Source organism: Ciconia boyciana, chromosome 1, assembly GCF_034638445.1.
Source record: "Ciconia boyciana chromosome 1, ASM3463844v1, whole genome shotgun sequence".
In the NCBI taxonomy this organism is placed as follows: Eukaryota; Metazoa; Chordata; class Aves; order Ciconiiformes; family Ciconiidae; genus Ciconia; species Ciconia boyciana.
The window spans coordinates 110,832,201-110,845,540 of record NC_132934.1 but is presented as its reverse complement, the minus strand read 5'-3'; positions in this window follow the sequence as shown (position 1 = coordinate 110,845,540).

The window sequence follows — 13,340 nt, the reverse complement described above, 5'->3', positions numbered from 1 at the left end:
GTACCCTAGATACCCTTTTGATTCACTGATAAACTTGAGAAGCTCAGTGAGGCTGTCATAATAGAAAGGTCTTGAGTCATCACTGGCTAACTTTTAGGGCTTAGAGAGATTTTAGTGAGAGAAAACCCTTCAGTATTGATCTAGGCAATAAATTTAGCAATCCTAAAGAAATGTTGGGTGTGCTAATAAGTTCTTTATGAAAGTTGTTTGTGTTTGTGCTTGTGCTTTAACAAGATCTGAGGTTTTCCTCTTCTTTAATTGAGGGACAGACCAGATAAAAGTGCAGTATTAAAAGTAAAGTAAGCTGGACAAGATGAACAGGAAACCCCAGTTTTGCAATCTGTAAGTGCAACTATCAAGTTCAGTTGTGGATGCTGAGAACTGTTTACTAAACAGCAAGCAAGCTGCTAAAGAGGTCTCCAGATAGATACACTTTCACATGCCTTTTTTATGAACTTTGGATTATTTGAGGCAAGGTAATTGGACCAAAACTGTCTTAAGTCTTGTGCAAAGGACTACGCTGAAGGCCAGACACAAGGTGTCATGAAGCCAGTGGAAACCCTGTTATTCATTTCACTGGGCTCAGATCCATTCTGTAGCTATTTAACCTCATCTGCACTCATTGGCATAACACTGATACTTGCAGCCAGGGCAGGTGAGATCTGATCTAATGGGGGAGAAGAACTATGCTATGACAACCTCACGCAGGACCACACATTGCACCAACTGGCATTACTGGATAACTCCTCACCTGCTAACTGTCTTGTCCTTTTGCAATATGCAAACATCTGTCCCCATAACTGTTGGGAATTATACCATGTGGATGGCATCCTTGAAAATTATACCATAATGAGTATTCTGCTTTTTAAAACATACTTCCTGAATAGTATTATGTGAACAGTAATTAATTCTGGTAGGCTCAGAACAGGATTATGAAACTACTGTCTAGTCTATCTAATCAATTTATTGCATCAAAACACCAAATAAAGAAACAGAAGCAGGGAAAAAAAATTCTATCCGCAAACTAGGTTTTCTTGTGCTGTGAATAAAAATATCAATTCCCTAAAGAGGAAGAGAATTATGCTGCAAGTCTGCTGTAGCATTCATGGTACCAGCGCTAATATAATAATCATTACTCACGTCATCTTCGTGAAATAGAGGAAGAGAACAAAGGTGAACTGAATGGTCATAAAAAGTACTTGAGTTAGGGAAGGTGCTTTTCTGGAACACAGACTTCTCTGCATGCTGTGGATTTAATTTTGACAATTTGAAATAGACTTGATCAGAAAGCAGAATTTTCCCTCTGGAGAAATAGTCTAATTTTTCAACCTAGAAGTCCTAAAATGAAAAGTGAATGAGAAGATTCAAGACCAATAATTACAATAACAACATTGTAAATGTATAAATACAGAGGTTTGTTTTCATTTCAGATCTGATCAATAATACCTTACTTCTAGTTTATAATGAAAGTGAAGTATTTAACCTGAAATTGAACACTGTAGTGGTGTCACCTAATAAGAAAATCAAAACAAGTGAACTCTTTCCTTGTAGGAATGACCATTTCTGAGCCTCTACTCTTGCCAGTGGCCAAATTCAGGGGACGACATTATGACAAAGATTAAACACAAAGACAACAGGAGGGTGGGAAGGGACAGATTCTATAAGAAACTAAAATTACTTTGGGATTGATAGTTAGTGTATGTAGCCCTTTTCTGTAAAACTTTTAGTCTTAGGTTTGTTTCTAAGGGAACACAGTCTGGAATTTGGGGGTTGAAATGAGGATTAAGAATGTGCTCTCTTCAGCCTGTCTCTCTCTTCTTCTCAGAAATCTGTGCTCCAGCACTTTAAAAGCATCCCAGCCTGCAGGGCAGAAAGCCCTGTTGCTGATGCTGGGTCAGACTATCCTTCACGTTTCCCTTCCAAGTATGCCCTGGACCCACAGCGTGCTGCTGAGGTCCTGAAAGTCTGTTACACATCTGTCTTGTGCTCAGCAGAGAGATTTGACTTTCTCTTCTCTTCTCTTCTCCTTCTTGTTTTAAATTTGCTTAGAGATAATGTCCAAAGTGTATATTCATTTCAGGCCACCATAATTACTGAAAACCTGACCCTAATTAGTTCCTATTTTGATTATTCCCTTCTGTCATAGTTTCTTTCTATTACCCTTCACCCTCCTCACTTGTGTATCTCTGCATATTTACTTCTCTGAAGTTCACTCACACAGTGTCAGCTCACAAAGCTGAGTGCTATTACTTGCATTTGAGGTCAGAATCCAGGAACGGTTGTCAAGACAGGTGTCAAATATTTTGGCAAGTATCTGCGTGCCTATTTCAAAGTTTGAACCTCTTATACCCGCTAAGGAAGGCTATTTCTCTAAGTCAGCTGGGCTGCTGTTGATCTGTAAGCTGGTGTCGTCAGGTGGAAGTTTTGAGGCAGTGTATGCAATCATAATGTCAGTAGCACTGCGTAGATTGTATTCTGTTCTGATCGCTAATCAAAGCCTAACTTTGGTAATACCCAAACCTCCCCTATTCTGATGTGAAGGCTTGTAAAGCAAGTTCATATGGGATCAAATAATTTGAAATGTTTTATCAGCCAGCTGGATACCCAGTTCTCCGGGGTGTAATAACAGTATGTTAGCATTCAGAAGAAGACCAGATGCAGCTGTCAGCCCAGTTTCAGTTGTCAGTCTTGGTCTAACAATAGTTAAATGAAAAGCTGGTGAGAAAGGGTAGTTTTGTCACCAAGGCCAAGCTGTGAGATGGGCTTAATTTCTAGCTTTTTCAACATCCTGGAATGCATCTAATAGTACTTCAGATCCCAATCAGTAAAGTAAGGTTAACGATACTGATCTTATATCAGTTATCTATGTTTTCTTTTTAAAGTAGTCTGCTATTTGGGGCTGGCATGATTTCCTTCTGGATCATACTAGCAAAGGTGGTAACAATAATGATTGGAGCTTCTGGGCAACTGAGCCGCACAAATAATAACGCTGAGCACAGATCATTCAGGCAAAGAGCTGATGAGACTCTGCTTGCATAGAGACTCTGAGGATCTTTTTCTTTCTTTTTTATCACTAGCAATTTGTGTGTATTGTCTTTGCGAGTGCATTGTGCTTCACTGCCATAGTCGAAGCAGAACATTAGAGCAGAATACTCTCTTTTGATAAATTCCATCTGCAAATTAATTAGCCTCCTTTCTCCTGAAAGAGAAAAATGTCTGTTTTCTTCTGCCATTTGGGTTAGCTGGTAATTAGTCTTCTGACCTGTGTCACTGGGACATCATCTTGGAAGTCTTGGCAACCTCTTCAGCTGATAGATAAGGCAGTAAAAACAGTTCTGTTTTTCTGTTGTCTTCAATATTGAAAAATCTCAATATTTACAATATTCATAAGTTAGCTGCCCAGTATTCACATATCTGTAGTCACTTCCCTACCTCAGCTCTTACCATAATGCTAACCAGTGAAATGAATTTATTTTTTTTTTTAAAGAATTGTATACTGTACTTACAGACCTTGTGCAGCATGCTATTTGCACAAATAAACTCAGTCTAAAAAAACCTGAAGGTTTCAGAAGGACTAGAAATGCTAACAGCATAAAGTACGTTCTGTACTAAAAGAGGCACTGTGTTAAATGCTCTGGAAAAAAAACTGATGAACTTGCACAGATCATTGTCAAACTATACAAGTGTACTAAGAATTTGTCAGAAAAGTGATTGGGGAAAAAGACTTCTGATTCTGCTTTATCTAAGTGTTCCTGTTGCACATCTAAAGGGAGCAAGTGTTGCAAGGTGTGTGGTTTCTTTTTTTTTTTTTTTTTTAATCTTTGTACCAATCCAAAAAGAGGATGGTTTACATCTCGTTGTCAGTTCTTACTTTCTCATGTGCTATTTCCAGAATTTTGAAGTTGTTTTTTTTTTTTTATTTTGACACACAGTTGCAGCTGTGGAAATCCATTGCCATAATATATTTGGCTTTATATGTATAATCTCCTGATATCTCACACCTTCTGTAGAATTACACAGGTTGAAGCCCTTATCAGGGACAAGACTAGTACTTTATTGAAGCAGGGGTGAAATTAGGCCATCAGAGACCTCATTCCTACTGGAAAATGCATGAGCTGGAAAAAAAAGTAGCTTGGCTTTCAGATTTAAGGATGCTCTGACAGAACTGGTAGTAATAAAATCCAAACAAAACACCATTTTGCATGTGAACTGAGCAAATTTGTTCTGAAAGTTACTGATTCACAGCATACCCAGAAGCCTGAAATCAGTGTGGTGTGGCACTGACATATGGCCTGTCTGGAGGAAGCTATATGCGATACCCAAGTCTTGCATACCATTCTTTATGTACTATTTTAAAGAAAACTCTAAGAGGTTCTATATGAAAAATGAACAGAAGATGCCTGCTTGCCAGTGGAAACGAACTGAGGTGAATCTGCCTGATAATAATAATAATTTCAGAAATATATATGTATAGCTATTCATCTGCCTGTTTTTTAATGCACTTGTAATGCCCACTACAGATGGTATTGTGTTCCCATGGACAACTTGATGGTTCCGTCAAAATTTTTGACAGAAGCCAGCCTGAAGGTTGTCTAGCCAACCACTCAGCCCACACACTGAGAGTTAAGTCCACTAAATGGATCCTTTTGCTGTTTGGGCTTTTTAATTTCCCAGCAAAAAAATTGAGAAAAATACAGTTAAACCTTCCTGCCAACTGCATTAGGTAGTCAAAGGATCGTTCTGATAAGGTAAGGTTCTGGCCTGAACGCAGCTCATTCTGGCTTACAGTGGGCCATCCAGATAAATAGGAGAGGATACACTGCATAAGTGGCTGTGGGTATCTTACTTCTACAGCTACCTTCCAGATAATTATTTTATGTAACCATACAGTTTCAGTAAGTCTGAGGCTATTAGGAGCTAAAGGTCTTCATTGCAGATCTTCTGTGGAAGCTCTACTAACTATACAGATTTTTTTTCCCCTTTTTTGAAGGAAAAATAGCTAAAATGTATTTCCCATTTAATTCAAAGGAGCAATTCTATAGGGATGAGGTCAAAACAGGCTAAGGCATCTTAGGATATTTAAAAACTGACATTTATTAGAGCATAAAAAGCACACTTTTATTGGCTCACTGTAGAATTTACAGTTACAGTTAAGAACATTACCTTACAGTGTATTTCAAAGAATCCTATTATCTGTACCGTAGTACCTTAGCTGGTAAAAAGTTTGCTTGATGTATGTACATTGTTTTATTGACTTGCACTTTACTCTGTGATAGATTTATTGCTTTAAGTGACACTGAAATTAATAAATATAAGACTTCAAATGAAAAACATTTTTATTGGCACAGTGGAGAGAGAAAGAAAAAGCAGCGTATAAAATCTTGGCTTCACAAAACCTACACTTGTGAAATGAGGCCAAATTAGTGAGGAAAAACAGTTAGAACAGAGCTTCAGCATGCTGTTCATTTTCCAATAGTTTTAAAGAAAGAAAGACTGAAGGCCTGGTTGTGAATTTTTCACTGAAGTGCAAGCAGTGGTATATTTTATTGCATTATGGAAAATGGAGGGGTTTTCCTGGTTCCAAAAATATCTCACTGCACTATTTGCCACAGTTCAGTATTACTGTGTGTGCTGCTCAGAAGTGTACTACGGATGTGCAGTTCGTTGTAAAAGTTCATCATGCTGTGTAGGAGGGTTGAAAAAAAATGCAGTAGCAGTGGTTTTTAGTGGTAACTTTCACACAGCATATACCCTGAATGGTTTGCAGTTAGATTTGTTCAGATTACTAACACAGAGACAGAGGTCAGGTCTTCCTTGTATGCATAACAAGAAGCTCAAAGGCTGTTTTGCACTGAGGAGGTGCCAATTCTTGCCACATCCCATAAGAAATGCACAAGCACTTGCAAAGCAGATAACTATTCATTAATAGCCCAGAAAAGGTGATAGCCACTTATAAAATCTTATTTCTGATGTTGGGAACCCCGAGATTATATGGTATCAGATGGACCTATGGTCAAGGCACAGCACACTGTGCAGATCCCATCCATGGTGAGGTTCACCAGCTCTAAGATCACTGGTATTCTTATAGGGTCTTGGTCAAAATACAGATTTCTCAACCAATGACAGCAGTCAGGACTGGAACATGGACTTAGCTTTGAAGAGTGCCTTGGAAAATGTACTCTAATATTCTTAACTTATTAATAAAGCTGCAGTTCCTGAACAGGTGCATATAATATTTCAATTGAACAAGACGATATACTATACATACACTCGAGATTAATATGCTTTGACTACATGTACATCTACTAACTATACATTGACTGTATATATATTGACTAAATAGCAATCACATGACATCCATGATACAGAGGCATACACATAGATTAACCATTATGTGGATCACAGACTCCTTGTACAATATTCTTCCAGGTTAACCACTGCAAGGGCACTTTGATCTTTCTCATTCAGATCTGAAATAAAGGCAAGCTACTGTGTACAGGCAGGAAGACTGACAGGTTTTGCAGAACTAGAATTTCCAGTTAAAGTTAATATGAGCTAACACTACAAGTTTTAATTTCTAGCCATTAGTGATTTAGTATAATGAACCTCAAATTCATTTTTACCTGGGGATATCTATATTAATGATACCTATATTATTCAGCAAATCCATGAAGTGTCTTGAATTTTCTGTTTTAAACTTGATTGCTCTCTCCATACATTACACACTGTACTTCTTTAATTCCTACCCTCCTTCACTGTGTTAGAAGTCTACTGTGCAAGCTCCTTGAAGTCAGTAGAAATTAGTCAATAGGAATTAGTGAAAAGAGGTCCACGTCAAATGACAGTGAGAAGATATCCAAGTTACTGACTTCCTATATTTTCCTCCTTTCTGATTTTTTTTCCTCTTATGTCTTCCTCCTGCTGCTCTGTCACCACCTTGCACTTGAGTACGGGCAGTGTGGTGTCATTCTACTTTCTTCTCTCTTCTAGCTCCATTCTCATCCTCAAGTCCTTCCCTTTATTCCTATTGTTCCAGGGATTTCCTATTAACCATTTCTAGTTTGACATGATATGAACCTGTATTGGGTTTGCATGGCAAGGTTTTGGTAGCGGGGGGGCTACAGGGGTGGCTTCTGTGAGAAGATGCTAGAAGCTTCCCCTATGTCTGATAGAGCCAATGCCAGCCGGCTCCAAGAGGCACCCGCTGCTGGCCAAGGCTGAGCCCATCAGGGATGGTGGTAGTGCCTCTGTGATAACATATTTAAGAAGGGGCAAAAAACCTGCACAACAGCAACTGCAGCCAGAGAGAGGAGTGAGACTATGTGAGAGGAACAGCCCTGCAGACACCAAGGTCAGTGAAGAAGGAGGGGGAGGAGGTGCTCCAGGCGCCAGAGCAGAGATTCCCCTGCAGCCCCTGGTGAAGACCATGGTGAGGCAGGCTGTCCCCCTGCAGCCCATGGGGGACCCCACACTGGAGCAGGTGGATGCCCAAAGGAGGCTGTGACCCTGTGGGAAGGCCATGCTGGAGCAGGCTCCTGGCAGAACCTGTGGACCCATGGAGAGAGAGGAGCCCATGCTGGAGCAGGTTTTCTGGCAGAACTTGTGACCCCATGGGGGACCCACACTGGAGCATTTAATGAAGAACGGTAGCCCGTGGGAAGCACTCACATTGGAGAAGTTCATGGAGGACTGTCTCCCGTGGGAGGGACCCCAGGCTGGAGCAGGGGAAGAGTGTGAGGAGTCCTCCCCCTGAGGAGGAAGGAGCAGCAGAGACAACGTGTGATGAACTGACCACAACCCCCATTCCCCATCCCCCTGCACCACTGGGGAGGAGAATGTAGAGAAAATTGGGAGTGAAGTTGAGCTTGGGAAGAAGGGAGGGGTGGAGGGAAGGTGTTTTAAGATTTGGTTTTATTTCTCATTACCCTACTCTGATTTGATCGGTAATAAATTAAATTAATTTCCCCAAGTCGAGACTGTTTTCCCCGTGACTCTAACTGGTGAGTGATCTCTCCCGGCCCTTATCTCGACCCACGAGTCTTCCGTTGTATTTTCTATGCCCTGTCCAGCTGAGGAGGGGAGTGATAGGGTGGCTTTGGTGGGCACCTGGCATCCAGCCAGGGTCAACCTACCACAGAACCAGTCAATGAAAGGTTTCAGATGGACAAACAGCTATTGGCAAGCCAATATATCTTGGCCAAAATGGATAGATAGACAACTTCCAGGGAACAATCGTGGTTCAACATTCCTGGTGTACAACTCTCTGCACTTCCACTTCTGTTCTGCTCGTTGTTCGTCTTTCAGCAGCCAGGCATGTGACACTGGGGTGATGGTCAAGAAGGAAGTGTAGATGATCTGTGTGTAACGATCGTCTATTGGAACTGAATACAAATGGTCCTTATGTTTAGAGGGATAATAAAAATAAATATATTCAAACATTATATCCTTTCCTTAAGGAGATCAAACCAGATCAATTTAGTAACAGCACATAAATCTCTCATCCCTTTTAATATTTACTAGCAAAGGCAGTAAATCATGCAGTTCTTTGTTATCCTGGCTTTAAGGCTGTGGGAGTTTTGTTAATTGAGGATCCTCTGACCACCCGAAAGGGTCGCATTTTGCATCCTCTGAAATACAGATGCTTGCAGCAATGTTTCATTATGGCCTTTGTGAAAGTTTGCCTACATAAATTGATCAGTGCTGTGTCAATTTTTATTTCTACATGGTTAATTAGACCATGCCAAATTTTCTGCTTTAGCTAGGTAGTTTCTAGCTTTCAAATCAGCTTGCTTTAAAGCTAATTTAAGTATCTCTACTACCATAAAACCTGTACTATGCACACACTGTTGAATGGGCCTAACAGAATTCAAGAATCTGGATTAAATAAATCATACCCATTCCAGCAACCAAGCAATTATATTTATTTTATTGCCTGATCAATTATTTTAATATTTTTTAAAATTTTTAAAATGGCCTTCAAAACTGCAAAGAACCAGCAGCATTACACTGGGAGCACCACTGTAGATCAGTTAATGTGGTCTGATGATAATCTCATGTAACTCTTCCCATAGCCTTGTAAATTGGCCTGATCTGCTCATTCATGTTATGTATTTGCAGTGATACAGCTAATCCTGTCTATTATTTTTTACTGAAAGTAGTGATAACAATTATCGTCATCAGTGACAACAATTGACAGTTGCTTTTTCCATTCATGGATGATACTCATTTAAGGAGCTTATTGAAATAGCAGACTGCTATCTCATTGGTTATTTCATTAGATTTTAATGCTGAAATAGCTTAAATAGTGAAAATAATGAAATTTTTATCTTATGAATCAGGTATGTAGTAGCTCAGAAGACACTGGGGTGGGGGGAGTGTTTGTTTTGAGGGGTTGTTTTTTTTTTTTTTGTAAAATTGTTTCTAGTACTTATTATAGCCGTAAGTAAATAACTTTTTCAGAGTCCAGACAGATGGGAATACATTGATCAGGGAGCCTTTTTCCTTTTGACATCTCTGAGCACATCTGTATTTCCATCATTCTTCATGGACTTTCCTCCCACTCATATGTCATTAGTTGAGGTCTATCCAAACATAAGTTCACAAGTCTGATGGACATATAATGCTGACTTCTATATATAGATATGTGAATAGGACATGCTTTTGCTGGAGAGTCATAGCCATAGTCAGCAGTTAACATATCTGCAACGAGGAAGGCAGGAATTTATGTTTATTGAATTAGAATTAAGCTTTGCAGGTGCCAACCCATAAAAGTTCACTGAAACTTCATGGCCAGCAGCCACGGAAATTGGATATCTGCTGAATAGGGTGTTAAATTAGCAGGGCTGCTGAAGCAGGCTTGCTGATACAACGTTGTCATATTTTAGTCTGTCAGAAATGTTTTGTGCATGTTTCTGACAAAAAAGATGAATTTCACATGACAGATCTCTTGTTTGGAGAGATGCAGGGTGATTAAGCTTTTAATACAGTTTTTATTATTCCTTTAGAAGTATTCAAAGAGTATTTCTTTAAATACAGCTCAACGTTGTGTGGCAAAGGTTGAGGCACCTGTGCAGCAGTGAATGAAGGCTATCTAAATATGAATGACTAATTATCAGGGAACGGGAAAACACTAGTTTTCTTTCATAACTGAGATGGCTTCATCCTATTCAGAATAATCTGTTGGGAAAATAATTAGCATAAAGAAGATGGAGTTTTGATGAGTAACTTTGATGTTCATAATTATAGTAATTTTTGTATAATTTCTGTCATTTATGCTCATGTTTTATTTCAGTTTTCTCTTTCAGTCATAAAAGCTGATATTAAATTTTAGATTAAACCTATCTCACTGTAGACAGCCTCCTTAGGAAAAACTGTTATCTTTGTATGATAACAGTGGACTTAGCACAAATTTGCTGTTAGGATTTCTTTCCATCGCTCTGAATTTGTCTTCCCTACCATAATAAATCACACAGATTAATGTGTCAGGAAGGGTCTACAAGTGTCAACTTTAACATGGCATGAAAATAAACCTTTTTCACTTTGTTTGTATAATGTTCAATATTTTTAACTTTATTCTAGACAAAAATGCATCATCTGAAGTGTTGAGCAAAGAGTGGAAATATTTGGATTGTTGTGCCATCCAAACAATAAAGCAGAACCTTCCTGACTTAGCTCCTGAGTCTGAAGGAGTAGTGTCTGTCAGAGGGCTCTGAAGGTTGCCACCCGTCCTGTGCTTGTTCTTGTGCTTAGTGGTATAAAAAGTTTCTTAGTCTGTCCTAGCTTTCTGTGAGGCTCTATAAGGTATCTCAGTCAGCTGAGAAATCTAATTTCTTACATGAAATTTCTTTACACAAAAATGAAAAAAATAGTTTAGACATTAGTAATGCTTTTCAGATCTATTTAAATATGACTCTAGTGAATAATTGCCACATCCCTCCTCTCGTTTTCTGTCTAAGGAATTAACTACTAGGTTTTCCTACTAGCTAATTTGGTGTTAAATTGCTCATATTGTTCCTCCTATCAGGGAACAGTACAGATAGGGAGGCTTTATTTCTCTTGTTTTCCGTTTATTCTAGTGTTTGTGTGCACGTGTTGTTTAGTAGGAATGCTTGGAATTTGGGGTGCTTGCTCTCTGGAACCCTGCTTAAAAACACCATATTGTTGTGAAGTACATTCTATCACTTTCTTTCCACAAATTCTAGTATGTATAAAAGGTTAACAGGGTTCTCATAGCTTGTGTAGTTAAACTATACTCCTGGCTGCTCACAGCTCAGTGATTCCGGAGATACCTTTTTAGATGGCTAGTTATGCTACAAGAGGAAGACACACAAAATACGGGGGTGTTGAAGGATGAATTGTTGCATGTGCTCCATTGAAATCCAGGGAGACTTTTGTGCAATAAAGTTATTGTCCTGCAAGAGAGAAAGAGTTCTGGTCTGCAGCTGTGCAACTCAGATACAAACCGTTGAGCAAGGCAGGGAACTCGTGACAGAGCCCCAGTGCAAACAGGCTATATATTGAGGATGCAAGCAGGGACAGGCTACAAAGGAGGAATTTAGAAAAGCTCTCCGGGCATGAAGAGATGGTGCCAGGAAAATGAAAGTTCAGCTAGAGTGAAGACCTATGAGGGACATGAAGGGCAACATGAAGTGTTTCTACCGCTACATTACAGAGTCTCCCAGACCCCTGCGCTTAGTGGCAGGGTTCGAGGAGAGCTGCCAGCAGTGGGTGAAGACGGTGTCAGGAGTAACTTGACCAGTACAAGTCCACGGGATCATCCAAGGGTGATGAGAGAAGTGGTCGATGTCCTTGCAAAGCCACTGTCATATCTGAAAGGGCATGGAAATCACAGGGACACCTCTGATGGACGGAGAAGGTAAATGTCACACTCATTTCAAAAATGGCCAAGTAATTCTCCTGGTTTTGGCTGGGATAGAGTTAATTTTCTTCCTAGTAGCTGGTATAGTGCTGTGTTTTCGATTTAGTATGAGAATAATGTTGATAACACACTGATGTTTTAGTTGTTGCTAAGTAATGTTTACACTAGTCAAGGCCTTTTCAGCTTCCCATGCTCTGCTGGGTGCACAAGAAGCTGGGAGGGGGCACAGCCAGGACAGCTGACCCAAACTGGCCAAAGGGCTGTTCCATACCATATGACATCATGCTCAGTATATAAACTGGGAGGAGTTGGCCAGAGGGTAGCAGTCACTGTTCGGGGACAGGCTGGGCATCGGTCAGCAGATGGTGAGTGGTTGTATCACTTGGTTTTTTTCCTGGGTTTTGTTCCTCTCTCATTCTCTTGTTTTAGTTTTCATTACAATTTATTATTATTGTTATTGTTATTATATTTTCCAATTATTAAACTGTTATCTCAACCCACGAGTTTTCTTACTTTTGCTCTTCCAATTCTCTCCCACATCCCACCGGCGGTGAGGGTGAGTGAGTGGCTGTGTGGTGCTTAGTTGCTGACTGAAGCTAAACCACGACAGTACTCAACCCAGGAAACTGCTAGCTGGTCAGCTGCATTTCAGTCCCATGGAGCAATCTACTTTGGAACACATTTTGGGGCATATAAAGCAGAATGTGGTGATGGGGAACAGTCATCATGGATTTATCAAGGGTAAATCATGCCTAACCAGTCTGATTACCTTCTAAGATGAAATGTCTAGGTTTGTGGATTAGTGAAGAGTAGCAGATGTAATTTAACTTGACTTTATCAAAGCTTTGACCCTGTTCTCCACAATATTTTTGTGTTCAAATTATGGTGTTATGGTCAGGATGGTCGGACCAAACTGACTAGATGGTTAGGCTCAGAGAGTGATGTAGTAAGTCCTACTCTAACTGTAGGCCAGTAACAAGTGGAATACCAGTGGGGGTTATCCTGTGATCTATCCTGTTTGACATCTTTGTCAATGACCTGGAGGATGTGATGGAGTGCATGCTCAAGTTTGCAGCTGACATCAAATTGGGATGAGCATTCGATACTCTTGAGGGCAGGGCTGTCATCTAGAGACATCTAGATAGGCTTGAGGAATGGTCCAAAAGAAACCTTATGAAAATCATCAAGGACAGATGAGAAGTCCTGCCCCTTGGAAGGAAGAACCACTGGTAATATAGGCTGGTGACTGCCAGGCTGGGGAACAGCTCTGCTGGAAAAGCCCTGGGGATCTGGCCAGCAGCAAGCTGAGCATGAGCCAGCAGCCTGCCCTGGCAGCAGAGATGGCCAGCAGCATCCTGGGCTGTATGAACAGGAGCACCACTGGTAGATCAAAGGAAAGGATTATCCACCTCTGCTTGCACTTGACAGATCAAATCTAGGCTGCATCCTGTTTTAGGTCCAC